This window comes from Coturnix japonica, chromosome 3, assembly GCF_054131305.1.
Source record: "Coturnix japonica strain WE chromosome 3, WE-NBRP24, whole genome shotgun sequence".
Taxonomy (NCBI): Eukaryota; Metazoa; Chordata; class Aves; order Galliformes; family Phasianidae; genus Coturnix; species Coturnix japonica.
In genome coordinates, this window is record NC_140665.1 from 74,162,070 (window position 1) to 74,177,944 (window position 15,875).

The window sequence follows — 15,875 nt, forward strand, 5'->3', positions numbered from 1 at the left end:
AATAAAGAACACATATGAAATGCATTTTCAAATGTGGCTCTATTTCCCCTCAAGAGGCTTGAATCTAATATTTGTTCCATGCTGAGCATTTCCAGCAAAATTCATGCTAATAAATTCCATAGCTTTGGGTTCTTCCTCCACTGCCCTGACATACTCAAGAACATTATATTAAAACAAAAAACACGAGTAATTCTCATAATGATTCTAGGCAAAGTACCTTAGAACCAGCAGAAGTAACGCAGAAGCTTTCATATGTGTTTCTTTTTTGCTGTGCCTCATTCCTTCACTGCATCTACTCAGTGTCTTCCCTGCCATTACATCACCCCCCCCACCCCCCCCCCCACCCCTTCCTAGCCTGGCTTTCCCTGTTATCTCTGTTTTACCTCTTCCCTTATACAAAGAGCAGTGAAAGAATGACCAGAGAGACCTATTTTCTCATGTCCACAATACACTTATGCTTTAGTTGCAGCCCCTTCTCCATACATTTGTTGGCACTGCATGTGTATGATAGATTTGTTCCCAGTGAGTTGCTGACAATAACAGACTCACTCCATAGCCTTTCCCTCTGTGCAGGTTGTTGATTTAGATCTTTCTCATCTGCCCTGTCTCAGTCGTTTGTGAAATTTGTAGGAAATTATTTGTCACTGATATCTTACCTTTCTGCTAGACCAGGTTGTAGGCAGCACATGATAGATGGAGAGGCTGAGACAGTGAGATCGCACAGGCTGCACTCCCCTGGGAAACGACACTGAAAACACATAATGTATGTGTTACAGAACGCACTGGCTTAACTTTTCTGGCCTGCAAATGTGTTTAAAACATGAATCTTCCATGGGAAATATATGAGTTTGTGAGAAGCAGAACAGAGTGTACTGAAAATGAGTTCAAGATGATAAACTAAGTGTCAGTAGCTCAGAAAGTTTCTATCCTTCTTTCCATGGACAAGTACTTTTTAAATATTGTTTTCATTTGAGTAATAGTGTATCACAAACTCCATTAGATACTATAACATTTCATAGAAATAGAAGAAGGATTTCAGAAGCTCTGTTCTTACACCATTTGTAGTCCGAAAACTGTTAACATGTTTTCCTTCAAAAGGCTCAAAAATATGAGCTAAGTATAGGGTCACATGAGATCTATTCTTTTTGTTAGTTAGGTGTTTTGTTTCATCTCCTGGGTGTTGTGCGGGCTTTCTTGTCACCGGTTGGACCTATGAAAGTAATTGAACGTGGGGCAAGTGACCCGATCAAGTCCTAAATCTGCAGTGTGGTAACTTTGTTATAAAAAAGAAGAGCTGGAGGCAACCAAGAGCCTGTGGTTCCCTTTGTACCCTCATGTAAATCAGTGAGACAGCAAAACAGTTACAGCTTGGCTGGGTTACTAGTTGTTCTAACAATATGTAAAGTATCAAGCATGCAAACAGCAGCAGTGAAGTCAAATGCGTGAAAGTGTGCAGTATGCGGTGCGAAGAACAATTTTACATTATTAAAATGGCTTTGGCAGACAAACTTGTGCAGATTTCTCTGCAAAAGCGTTGTTAGAGACATTAAAGTGCAGATAATGAACACCGATACAAAGTTCATTTTGAAAGAAGTATCAATTAAGCCCCACGTTCCTTAAGGTCCTTGGAGAAGAGAATAATGAAATTGAGCCTGCCTAGAAAATCCAGATATCTGGTGTAAATGTATCTTGGGTTTGAATTGTTAAGAGAGAGTTGCCACTGTGTACAACGGCTACTCTGAATGTAATGCTTCATGTTTTATCCTGTTGGCCCATGATATCAGAGGCAAATGTTGATGGTACAGCAGTGGAATCTGAACCTTCAGGACAGTATTTGGTTGTTTTGTTGCAGCAGAGGGGCAGTCTAACAACATGGCATCTGACATGGAAATGCAGATGAAACAAAGGTGTGTCACTGAATTCCTACGTGTGGAAAAAATGGCATCCACTGACATTCACTGAAGCTTGATGAATGTTTATGGTGACCAAACAGTGGGTGTGAGCACAACGAGGTAGTGGGTGGTGGGAACAGCAACAGTGGGTCTCCTCTGCTGGTGTAGATTTTGAGGAGTGTGGAATAGGCTTTTGTTCACTATTGGTGAATGCACAGCTAATGGTGGTGACTGTGTTGAAAAACAGTAATTTTAGCTGAGAATTTTTCCTATTGAATAGTGTTGCTGTCTTCTTTGTTATAGTTCCCTTGAAAATAAATAGGAGGCATTACTTTCAGAGTGGCCTACATATAAATAAACCAACTCTCCAGTTTCCTACATAGGATGAAATTGCATAAAGAACAATGTGGAACTAATTTGATAAATACATTTCATATTCATTTCCATATTTTAACATGACTATATATTTTAAAGAACTGTTGCTGTGGAATTTAAATTTTTCCTCCCCTTTATTTGATTTTTGACAGGCAATTTTTTTTAAACTAGAATTGGTCTCTCTCTGCCTAGTGGCCATATTTTTCCTCTGTCAAACCCACTTTAAGTAGCTAGCAGACAAAAATAGTGCACATTAGTGATAATGGGCACTATTTCTACCAAAGCTGGCATACTAGATGATATTTTCCTAAGAAAATATCACTCTGAGGAGAAAAACATTTTTTTTTTTTAAATTATAAAAGTCCTTCCTGTATTGCACATCCTGAGGAATTACTCCCTTTCTAATGTTTATCTGTTTCTCATTACATGATCAAAATAAGTTGTTTTGATTGTACTTACTTCTAGTGGCTAAGTTTAGGGTCAAAATAAGGAATAAAGAACAAGTACAGGAAGATTTTACAAGGTTCTACCTCCTCTGTGCTGCTCTTATTTCTAGGTAGGCATGGGACAGAAATGCTGGGGAAAAAAAATCACCTGCCCCTGAGAAGAATCCTCTGCAAAGTCAGACTGAGTCCAAAGGGTGTGATCTGACATGCTTCCTGCTCTTCTGAGAAGAAAAATGAAGATAAAACTATACTGATACAGCCATAGAAGAATTGGTCCAAACTTAGTTATTGATTTGTTCCTCTGGGATCAAGGAGACCTGTAACATGTTAACATTACATGAACTGGAACAGCCCTATCAGGAGTCTATAACAGTGCTTAAAACCACTTCCTTTGAGGCAGAGTAGGACCTTAGGCCTGGATCTCCAACATCCTAGGAACAGCTCTGAATGACTGATATGCTTCTTCCTGTTAGGCTGTTCATGAAAAAGCAAGAAATTGACACCAGATCCACTGGAGTATTTAAGCTTTTAGCTTTCACTGAGAAGCTAAGTAGGAGTTATAGGCTTGATGTCTTGTGAAGCTGCCTCTTAGTTTAGAGGCTGCCATTTGCAATGTCCTTAATGATCTGGAGAGACAAACTGAGATGAATCTCATTAAGCTCAGCAAGATGAAATGCGAAGTCACAGCCACTAATAACCCAGTGTCTCAATAGAAGCTTTGGCCATCTGGCTTGGAAAGGAACTCGACAGGGAAAGTCATGGGGGGTTCTGATGGACAACTGGTAGACCATAAGTGAGTAACACATACTTGCAGGAAGAATAGCTATCAGCTTCCTGGGTTGCCTTAGAAGGAGTGTTTCCAGTGGATCAAGGGAGGTGATTTTATTTCTCTCTTCAGCACAAGTGAGTCCTGGAGTACTGAGTCCAGGTCTGGGTTCTCCATTACATGAGAGGCATAGACATACAGGAGACAGTCCAGTGAAGATCCATGAAGACAATGAAGGATCAGGAGAATCTGACATATGAATGGGCTGTGAGAGCTGGGACTGTGCAGCCTGGAAAAAAAGAAGATTCCAGCAATGTGTGTAAATACCTGATAGAATGTGTAAAAATGACTGTCCACTCAGGCCCAGTGGCAAGACAGAAAGAAACAGATACAAACCGAAATGCAGAAAATTTCATTTAATTCCAGGAAAAAAAGAAAAAGCTTATTTTGCCATGAGTATGTTCAAATACTGCTTAAGTTCAGAAATAGCCTACCTTCAGATCCCTCACCATTTTCAGCTGCTGACCATAAATGAATACAAGCATTTATGAAACCAAATTATTACCAAATAGTTTTCAAAGGATGAGAAAGCCTGCATATTTTGATGTGTCCTGTTCTCTCAGTGGGGCATGCGTAATACCCTCTCATGGAATAGTGTTGTTTATTTTCACCTCTGCAGAGGCAACCCTGAGAATGTTTTCAGTCATGATCTTCCACCCCATCTCCACTATGAGTTAATTTCGTTTAGGGGGTTCCTGATAGGGTAGTCCCTCCAGTACCGTGCAGGTAGAGGTACCTGTGGTTGAAATAATATGCAGCACACCACAAGCATGTCCAGATAGTGGGGAAAGCCAGCAGAACCTTTTGGATCATTCTGAATGTCTGCCAACGTAAATACTGGGTTTACTCGTTGTATTGTACAGTGAGATGCTCCCCAGAAGCCAAGACATTGTTGTAAAATTTCATTTAATCACGACCATCATGTGTCGGGTTCCTTTGAAACATTCTGGTTTCCGCAGGGAAATTGGTAATCTCTATTTCTTGACTTTTGCCTTGTAAGCTAGAAACTCACTTCCGTAAAAAATAGTTATGGACAAAATTTTCAAGCATCTTCTTATTCCGTCTCCAGGGCTTCTCAAACAAACAAAACCAGACATCACAAAACTCATGAAAGTTATCAGAGAAGGAACTCCATGTCTTCTTTAAGAGTGACCAATCAGAATTTTCCTTCTGTGGCAGATTCCAACTAGCTTATATATTTATTCTTTTTTCCTTACTTTCCAAGTGGTAAAATGCAAGTTTTCTGCATTTCCTTGTTATATCTGTCATATCAGTGCCCCCCTTCTTCTCAGGCTCTTTTGTTTTTGATGAACTGTTTTTGTGAAAAAGAAAGTGTGAGCTAGAGCTCAATGAATAATGAAGAGAACTAAATTGCATATATTTTATTTAAACTTTGGTGGAAATTTTTCTTTCCATAAATTATGAAAATAAAAATGAATTATGTAAGGGGAAAATGTCATTAAAGGCATTGAGTGATTTAGTTGAGGAATATATTCAATAATCCTTAGGGAAAGCAAACAAAAAAAAAAAAAAAAAGAAAAGCAAACACCGCATATACTAGGTTTCCAACTTGACATTCTGAGCTTTCCTCATACTAGTCAAATCTTCAGATGTCAAATTTGAGACGGTAGTTTCAAAGTAGCCCAACAGACAAAACAAACAAACAAACAAAAAAACAGGTTTATAACAATTATTACAGGTGATAATCCTCAGAAAATAAGGCTCCTTGAAGTTGATAGTTTCTTTTATTTGCATCTTGCATACTTGCATTATACTGAGTCATTATACTTACCTCTGTCCCCTGTATACTTATGATATGATTGGGAAATCTTAAATTTTACTGCAGCCTTTGGAAAAATCTCCTAGTCACAAATCCTAAAAAAAAAATTATAATTCTTCTTAGTTTATTGTTGTGTGCTCTTGACAGACTGAGGACAGAATTCCTGAAGACAGGCAGAGTAGGAGCATTCATTTAACTGTACTTGAAAATTCTGTGTTTTGAAGTCCTGATGTCTTCAGGAAGTCCCTTTATGTCAGTTTTTTATCTGTAAAATACGCTCAGCAGCCCTTCCTTTCTGCACTCCTTTTCTCTGTTAAAACTTGAGGACAAAGAGTATCTCTTTTCTGTTTATTTGTCTATCACTTAGTGCAATGAAGCCTCTGGGTACTGTCATAAGACATTTTAACAAGGTGTTACTAGACCAAACTCCTAGAAAATGCAAGGAAAATTAGTGTTATTCATCACAACCCTGGCAATATTAGAAACTAAAATGACACAGTCTGGAATTGGAGGGTGGCCTTTGAATAAACACTTGAGATTTGATGACTGACTTCAAGAGATGATTTAGTACAGAACGTGCAACAGACAATGCAGTAGAGCTGTCTGTATGATGTATTTTGATATGAAACTAGTTAAACCTGTGATATTTATTTCTCATTTTGCTGGATGATGCATGAAGACAGGATTTAGCATGTGTATGTCTGCTTGTCTCTCCTAGCTTTCTTCTGATCTTCTGCAAAGGATCCTCTTTAAAACTGGGCAGAGATACTAGCAGTGGGTTGAATGTAGTTAAGGTTGCAGAGTCAACAAAACACATTGACCAAACACAGGTGCAACAAGCTTTTTCAGAAAGTAATTTAGGCATTTTCAGACCAAGTATTTAGTAGCACTGCTGATCAGTGAGCATTCCTATTTCATTCACCCAGCCTATTCTTGAGAAAGAGCTGTGGTTCTATATTTATGTTTCCCACAGTATTCTCCCACAGAAGCTGGCAATATGTGGTTTGGACAGGTGCACCCTTGGCTGGGTAAGGAACTGTCTTGAGGGCCGGGCCCAGAGAGTGGAGTTAAATCTAATTGGCAACTAGTCACGAGTGGCATTCCCCAGGGGTCAGTGCTGGGACCTGTCCTCTTCAGTATCTTTATTGATGACCTGGATGAGGGCACTGAGTGCACCTTCTGTAAGTTCAGAGATGACGCCATGTTGGCTGTGTCAATCTGCCTGGGGGTAGTAAGGTCCTGCAGAGGGATCTGGGCAGGCTGGATAGCTGGACTGGAGTCAGTGGGATGAGGTTCAGTAAGACCAAATGCTGGGTCCTGCACTGTGGCCACAACTCCGGGCAATGCTACAGGCTTGGGGCAGAGTGGCTGGAAGACCGTGTAGAGGAAATCGACCTGGGAGTATTGATTGATACTTGGCTGAACGTGAGCCAGCAGGGTGCCCAGGTGGCCAAGAAGGCTAATGGCATCCTGGCTTGCATCAGAAACAACATTGCCAGCAGGAACAGGGAAGTGTTTCCTGTACTTCCAGTACAGTGTGTCCCCCTGTACTCAGCACTGGTGAGGCTGCACCTTGAGTACTGTGTCCAATTTTGGGCCCCTCACTGTAAGAAAGACATTGAGGCCCTGGAACGTGTTCAAAGAAGGGCAACAAAGCTGGTGAGGGGTCTGGAGCACAAGCCACATGAGGAGAGGCTGAAGGAGGTGGGAATGTTCAGCCTGGAGAAGAGGAGGATCAGGGGAGACCTATAACTATAAGGGAGGTTGTAGTGAGCTGGGGTTCAGCCTCTTCTCTCATGTAACTTATGACAGGACTAGAAGGAATGGTTTAAAGCTGTGCCAGGGGAGGTGCAGGCTGGACATTAGAAAATACCTTGGCGATTCTATGGTTCTATATGGGCAAAGCCTCATCCATGTTTCTGGCTCCCAAATCACTTCTCTCTTTGTTTACTCGTACACTTAGCTAGCTTTCAAACTCAAAATCTTGACTGAGTGTCTAAAATCACCTTCCTAGCATCAGAGTGCTCTTTAGGGCACCAAGCAGCTGGGTCTATAATTAGAGCAAGGAGATCCCTAATTTGGTGAGTTAGAGGAAAGACTTGTCTATTCCTTAGGATAGAGACATAATATCTCATTACTTCAAATGCCTTATTTTCTATCTCCTTCTTATATTTTCTTTTCAGTTTCTCTTTTTTGAAACATAGCAGGGTCTTGGTAACCCTTTGGAGGTCCTAGTGCAGCAAACATCACCTCTGTTGGCTGAAATCTAATCCTCATTGCAAATCTCCTTTTCAAATCTACTTTTAAAGAGAGAGGCAGGTCCACAGGAGGAAAGCTAGAATCTTCACAGCAGGCAGACTTACGTTGTGAAGTAATTAGAATAGTACAAGTTTCTTAGCAGCTTTTTTGTTTTAATTGATGTTTAAAGCAATTACAACACTGCTTTGCTGTAGCCCTATAGACTGTGCTAGCATGATGTAATGTATGTTCCTCCAATAGGCAAGTTGCTGTAGCTAATTTTCTCTGGTGTTTTGCTTTGGCACCAACAGCATCCCTCATTAGTTTCTTTATTAGTACATTTAAATACCTTCTTAGCACCATTAAGTTGGAAATGGCTTTATTTTTCGTTCAGCAGTATTTGTATTCAACATATTTTCTCAGCGCTCCCTACAAGATTCCTTACAACAGATGTTATGACGCACTTGGAGGAACGTGAACCAAATTGTAGGTAATGGTCCGTGCTTATTTGTTTTGTGTAAGCTGTGGTTTCTATAGCTACTGTACATCTGCTTCATGCCATTTGCTGATCATTTTCTCTAGCTGTCTCAGTCTAGATATTTAAAGCATGCTGTACTGATAATGCTCAGCACAGCAATCTGATAACAGCTTGACATGTGAACCAAGTCACAAATTTGGAAACATGTTTGAAAACAGCTGTTAAGTCTGCACAGTAATTGTCTATTTGCTACTGGCAAAATTGCCATCTCACCCCAAATCAAAACGTACAGAGGCTTTATCTCACCAAAGGACTTGAAAATATGACAAACACTGGGTGCCATTATGCACGGTCTCAAGCTGGTGCCTCAATTGGCCTCTCTGTGTGGGAAGTCAAAGACAGAGCTAGTGGATCTCTTTGTAGTCTGGTCATTTAACAAAACAAGAAAACATCAGTGGTTGAGAGATACAGTTCTGCTGGGGTCAGTGGAACTATCTGAGACATGCAACAAAAATAAATGTGACTGCTTGTTTTTCTACTGAACTTTTTTTTTTTTTTTTCTGACATAGAGTAATAGCATCTTAGTATTTCAAAATTTGCTTAATTGAAGAAAATCCTTTTCTGTACTAAAAGTTCTGCTCTCTCTCTGCCGCTGAAGATATTACTATTTGGTTTGAACTTGGCTTTTTTGTTTGTTTTTGGTTTTTTTGAAGCGTGTAATGGAGGCAAAAGCTCATTCTGCATTTATAGTTTACTTAGTTTACTTTCCAAAGGAAGGTTGAGCTCACATGATCTTCTTCTTGTGTCGGTTTGTACTTTTTCATCTTTCTTTTGTACTTTTTCATCTGTTTTTTATCCATATCTTCAGATATATTGAACTATAAAGGCAGAGGTCTCAGAAATTCTGCATGCCTGCAAACTGCTTCTGCCTGGCTACTCTTCTTTTGTTAAACACCCAAATAAGCTCCTCCACTGAGGGAAAGGCTGCAAAGCTGAGCTGCAGTTTGAGACAGCTGAGAACCCACCTGGCAGACAGTTTCTGTGTGCTGCTGAGCAGAGAAGCATGAATCTGTTGGTTTTGGGTAGTGCTAAATGCTATTTTACCTACCCAGATGTATCTTTGTAGCTTTTATTCATTCTTAGCAATTTTTTTCCTATGAATTTTAAGGCATTTCTGGTCTTTATGGCAATATAATAAAACTTTAATCAGTTACAGTCTGCAAAAGTTTCCTTATACTAGTTTAATAGGCTCATTTATTTAAAATATGGTGAGAAGGTACCCAGCACATTAATTACCTTCAGTAACTGTCATGTAATAACTGCCTGGGTTTTATTAGTTCATAATACTGGCCTTTCTATCATAATCTGACATTATCGATTTCCTACCTAAAATGAATAAAAACAAATGCTTCTTTCCTCTCCATTCTCTCATTCTAGAGTTTCAGGTACTCTCCACATTTTCTTTCAGCTCCATCAGTGCATGTGAAAAATGTAGTTTGTAAGGAAACAAAATTGCCTGATGCATATCACATAATCTTAGAATGGTTTGGACTGAAAGGGGCCTTTTTACTCTAGGTAATCTTGGAGTAGTAAATTAGATCCAGAGTGAAAGCAGAAATCAGGTTTTTCTTTGTGAGATGTTGTAGCTCCAAGTTAAAAGGACAATTAGATCCAGAGGAAAAGAGATAAAAAGAGAAAAAAGATTAGGCTCTTTACCTAGATGTCACTTGTAGAAGGGTTTGCTGGGTCTATACGTGCACATTTTAGTCATGAAATGATTTTGAGCTAAGAAGAACCTAAGCAAGAAAAGCCCAGCCATATTTCCACCCAAGTCAGAGTCATCCAGACTTCTCTACCTATGCAACACATCTTTGCTGCAGCAAAAAATACAGCTGTTTTTTCTATTTTGCTGAGAAGAGGTTTTATGTTTTTGTGCAGGCAAAGTTTCCCTGACTCTTCTTCAGCAGCTCGTGCCATTGATGTGGCAGTAAAGCATGCAACAGCTCTGCTTGTTGTGCTGATGGCAGGTGCCTCACGAACTCAGATTCTCCCAGGAGTAAGCAGGACACAGGGCGCTGCAGTGAGAAGATGAAGAGTCAAAACGGTTCTTGAGGGGTCCAACAAGGAGCTCCCACTGCAACAGCTGGGTAAGAAACCTTTCTTCTTCTCAGATGCTGGGCACAAAGATAAGTGGAGCCAAGCTGGTGGTGGTTCTGCTGTGGGGCTGGAAAGCAGATGTGCAGAAGGGTGAAGGTAATGCCTTAACTTAAAGGAGTCATTGTGTGCTCTGAATGTGGCCCAGACCAATAATTGTCCTGCTTGCTGTTGTGAGACCAAGTATGCTAAATGTGTCTCAGTTACGCTTGTCAGATGGTGTGTGGTTCGATATGGTAGATCATAGAAGGGGGTGGATGGTGCCAATAAAATAGTATTTGCTGCATGAGGTAGCAACACTGACTTGGACGTATGGATCAGATTTAATACTCAGTCTTTCATTTTACTCCTCCCATGGCAGTATTGCTTCTAACCATAATTTATTGTTGCTTTGGCCACTATGAAAAGGTGTTAAATGAGGCAGTTTTTTCTTAGTTGCACAAAAAATATCTGACTCTCATAGATATGAATGAATTGAATGTGGGTCTTTTAAATCATAATACAGGAAATAAGAGTCTTATATGTATGTATATATATAAGCAAACATAATTAAAATATTTGAAGCAGAATTTTTACTTTCTGCACATCACTGATGGGTACAAAAGATCTGCTGAGAGGTACCTGCTTGCTGAAATTCATCACTGAAAAAGCACACCAATCTATTTGCTTTTTAGTGTCTAGTTTTTATAACAACTTAGAGAATATATAATTACAGTTTTATAGAGAAACTCTAGAATTAATGTATTGAGAAAAAAGACTGTATATTACAATTATATAAAGCTCTTTCTCCAGTACAGAGCTGACTGTCACACTTTCCCTGCAGCCAGAGTGACAATGATCCAAAGCATGAATAAACCTAAATGCGTTTGCTTCAAGCAAAGTGTTATGACCTGGTTTAGCTATATCCTGGAGACTAGTTTGACTGGCAAGCATGGTCAGAGTTTTTAGGGCTGGTGCCTCAATGCTGAAGGCCATCCATGATATCTGATGCTGTATTCACTTGGTCAGGGCTAATAAATTCTCCAATGGATGATTACTTTCAAACAATATAGCCACTGAATGTAAATCATTGATAGGCTTTACCTTACATCATTGAAGACAGTTTTTGCATTGCATTGAAAAATTAATAAAAAACAAAACAAAACAAAACAAAACAAAAAACAGATCAGCTAATACAAATGTTTATCAAAGGAAAAAAAATGTGTAATTGGAACTGTAGATACTCAGTCTATATGTGGATGCTGAGCTCAATTAGAATGCTCTTGTTGACAATTTGTTGTTATTCTGGTATTTGATTTTGCAGTGCAATTGATGTATTTTTTGTTCCTAGAAAGAAAAATTTGTAGACACATGCTTTGGTGAATCATTTTATGAATTAAGTTTGCAAACCACAAGTAGCTGTTGCACAGCCTAGCATTAAAGTGTGTGCTTTCTGTTGCAAAGTAGGCAGTCTCTTCAAAAGGGTGATTTTTCATCCTACTGTGTATTTGGAAGTGTGGAACCTGGGACTCAGACTTCATGGACACATGGAAACAAGTGAAGAGTGAAAAAGTACCTGTCTTACTGGCTGTTAGAAAGTAGAAAATGGCTTGAAGCAGTCAAGATCTCTACCTCTACCTAAATTAAGAATACAGAGAAGGAGATAAAAATTTTGTCCTAGATGGAGAGTGAAGCAACTACCTACTTATGTGGCTTGCAGGAGGGAAATGTAGGCTGCCTACAGTGAGACAGTGAAGTACTTCAAAGTGGTTCTTGAAAACAAATTATGTACCAAGCAGAAAATATGCTTGATGAGAAACAAAGAAGGAAAAATATTTCATTTTTGGGGCTTATGAGCTGACGAAGAGATGGAGAAAAATGTGTCTGTTCACCAAGAATTCACACACCTCAAACCTTCCCTGCTAGTAGGGAAGCACAGTGCTTGGCCCTGGCTATGGGCAAACACCCCACCACTGCTTCAGAGGCTGGAGGTTAGAGCATGTACTGCAGAACCAAGCATATAGCACTATGGGTATTGCATAAAACTGATGGAGGAGCCTATGGATGGCACTGAACACTCCTTCAGCAGTAGCAGCAAACTGCTCAGGAACTGAGGGTATAAGACCAAAGGACAACCACACAGGAAAGAAGCAAAGAAAGTGTAACTCCACGTTAGAGAAATATCTGTATTTAGCACCGAGCATAAGCTGGACATTTTCATGAGAAGCCTTTGCTTCAGTCAACAGTGGAAGCACTACTTCATGTTTAAGTGAGGAGATACCATGTCTGCAGAAATTCTGCTGGGGATTGCTGTCCTCTTCTAAAATTGAGGTCTGTGACATGGGCAACATCTGCTTATTCCTTAGCGCTTATCCTGATATGACATTATATATGGAGAAAAAATTTTGGTCTGTCTTCTTGCCTCCCCTCCTACTTAACACAGAGTTGTCCAGGCCTTGCACCTACTGGTTGTGTTGTAATCAGTACCCACAGGACTTGGTGTTACGGTATTTCAGGCCCTTTCCACTGGAAAAAAGATGCCAAACACATCAGCTTCTAGGTCTTGCTGCTGGATAAGACATGGTGAAATGATGGTGCGTGGTGTGTATGGTCAGTGTGCTATAGCAGAATCCCCCCTAAGCAAGAAGGACAGTGACCACTCCATACCCTGGCTTGGCCCGGGAGCAAGTACTGTTCACTAGACAAAAGCCTTTAGTATTTGAAATATATCTACAGAGAGGAATAGTCCTATTGCTCAGAGCTTCTCTCTGGAGATGCCCATTCCAGCAGTGTGGTGAGAAATCGAGAATAGACTGAACAACAAGGCTGCCAAAAGCAGTTGAATAAATACTAGCTCCCAAGTCCCTTCTGGGTACATAGCTTGCACAGAAATGCAGGCACAATCGCTGCAAGAAGACTGTTTGAATGCAAATAAAAATTGCCTCTCCATTTTTTTTGGCTGCTGATAGGCAATTTATAGGCAGTTTTGCTGGATTCTCAGAATAATTTACCTCAGGTTATTCATTATTAAAACAATTAATCAGAAAGCCAAACAACTTTTCAACATTACTTCCTATGATACATTTCTTCTTCGTGGTATTATAGGCAATTACATCCTAGAAAGAGAGTAATGTATGCTATGGTGCCTCTGGTCATCTCTTTCCTACCATTCACTCGCTGTAAAAGAATAGTTATGCACATCTCAAGCGATGCTTGCTGTTCCTCATGTACCTACCGTACTTTCTTCTGTACCTCTGCTCTGCTCTTTCCCCTTTGCTGCTGCCCTGCCTTCTGGAGACAGATCAGGATACCACATTCTCACATTTCTTCTTCTGTGCCAGCCACCTGCAAGGGGTTTGGAAGAGCCTACTGAGGAGCACTGGCACTCTCAGCAAGGTACATTAGGTGTGCCTTGCCTCGTGCAGTGCCTCCTGGGAACACAGAGCTGGCTTCTTGCTCAGAATGTCACTGTTAGGCTTAAAAAATGAGATGAAGGGGAGCTGGCTATGCATCACCCACCTTTGAGCGTTAGGGATGGAAGTTACAACCCATATGAGTGCAGGAAAGAACTTGGATTTGAGTGTGTTGTCCTAAGGCGACTGATTCAGACAAAAAGCAACTGTATCTGGCTCAGATTATTTGAACAATAAAATTCTGAGAAAATCTCTCCAGGCTTCCTTGAAAATACTCTTCTGGTCACTTCCTCAGCTACCGCTTACTATTTATGGGAGTGCATGCTCTTTTGATGAATAATTCAGCAGTTACATTCATTACAGAGGACTGGGCTCCCAGGAGTGTTCAGATGTTCTCTCAAATTCCCCAAGCAACATAAAGAATTCCCTTGTGTCTACCCTCTTTTAACTTTACTACTTCAAAATTTAATATATGAATGACTTAAAGACCGCAAAAAGTAATAGAAGACACAATATTTTCAAGCTTAGTAAGATCAAGGATTTTAAATCCCTACTATTGGAATCCCTAGCAAGGTATTTATTTTACTTTTGCTTTTTCTGACTTGTATCAGCTATATTGGACTTTTTACCCTATGGGTGCTTTGTTTTTCCTTTTGTATTGCCTTTGAAGTGGTTGCCCTTTGAATCAACAGTCTGTTCATAAAGCTACAGGAAAAGGGTGGCTAGACCATGATCCTCAGACTCAGCACGGAGCTGAGACTACATTAGAAATTCATACATTTCTCATTACTAACCTGAGTTTGTGATTTCTCTCTCCAGCATCAAGTAAGTCTAGTTCACTGTCCTACTGAGGAAGATAACACATAATATAAAACGGATTAATAGTGAAATACATTCAAAATAACCCATGGAAGAGAGAACACTTCACCCAGCAAAACATGGTGCGGTAACTGGGGATCAGGGCTGCCCTAAGCAGCTCTGAATTTTCTCTGCTGCTAGGCTACATTTTATTGAAAGGATCTGCAGAATTACGTCCAAATTTAGAGACTGGAGAAAAGACATAACATCTCTATTTCTCTAGTCAGAAGTGTGGACAGGATACAATCATGCTTGTTCTTTTCTCTGTGATATCTGCCCATAGACTTGTCTAGTCCGAGATGGAGCGGAAGCACTGCCTATTATCAAGGTGGCTTAATTGTCTTTTGTACCACATCCTGCTCAGTAACTTCACAGTAAATCTTTTCTTGGGCATTTCTGACAGTGCTGGGAAATGAGCTATGCCATCAGGAAAAGTGGTTTACCTTATTTGTGAAGACTGTTTTATTGGCTTGACTGTAAGAGATTGTAATAAAACACACATTATGTCCTGGGAATTATATATTCACCTTTTTCCCCATTTTTTTCCTGATAAACAAAACCTGGACCTCGTGCTCTGGCATCAGGCTCACCTCACCCTTGAAAGGAGTACAGAAAAGTACCAGAGAATACAAAAAGGACACAGGGCTAATTCACTGCATGTGCTACCAGAAGAGTGAGAACAATGTGGAGCAGGGGCAATAGTCAGCATCTGTGGGACAGATTGTAGGACTCTTGTACTCTGGGATCAGGAAATAAAATGTGCATTTCTGGGTCTAAAAACTGCAGGAGAGAAGGGTGAATTGTCGGTCTTCAGCCTACACTACAGGGAAAGCAGAATTAAATCTTTAGAACTTCTAGTTGAGATTTTTCTGACTTAAATTGCCTGTGGTAGCTACTCTTATAATTTGTATTTATGAGTATAAAAAATATCTTCTGTGTTGTTTTCCGCCCCAGAGCAGTTTGCATTCAGCACACCAGGCAGTGCTGCTGCCTTGCTAGAATTGTGTAGGGGGACAGTGACTGGTCATGTTAAATAAAACCTTGCAGGATTTTGTACCTAAAGTTTGATATGCTTTTAATTCCCATCATAATCTGCATTTGGAAATGCTCAAATCGCTTCTTTTGTACATATTCAAGCTAGCCATATTTTTTTACAGCTGAGTTTACTGATCTTTCACTTACAAGTGATGCAAACAGCATAACAAAGAGCACAGGTTCCTGTTCCAGAGGTGACTCACTCTTGCTAGCAATTTATCATGGGATCTTCTACAGGCCTATTTTTGGTCTGCTCTCCACACACAGCCTTACTGAGAGCTCCCAGGTGTTCTTGCTCAGAGCGATGTGATATTGTGGGGATTGCCCTGAAACAAGTGAACGTGCTCATTAAAAATGATTTCTGGTATGAAACTGAGACAACTGGCGGTGAGAACATCTCC

At 40.1% G+C, this 15,875-nt stretch overlaps 1 long non-coding RNA gene across 1 annotated transcript in view; it reads left to right on the top strand.

Moving 5' to 3' along the window:
• Window positions 1-15,495, top strand: part of LOC116653223 (uncharacterized) — a 64,603-nt gene extending 49,108 nt beyond the window's left edge. The window contains exons 2-3 of the long non-coding RNA XR_014944186.1: window positions 9,974-10,182; window positions 11,636-15,495. This is a non-coding gene — a long non-coding RNA (uncharacterized LOC116653223). The remainder of the gene's footprint in view (window positions 1-9,973; window positions 10,183-11,635) is intronic.
• The last annotated feature ends 380 nt before the right edge of the window (window positions 15,496-15,875 follow it).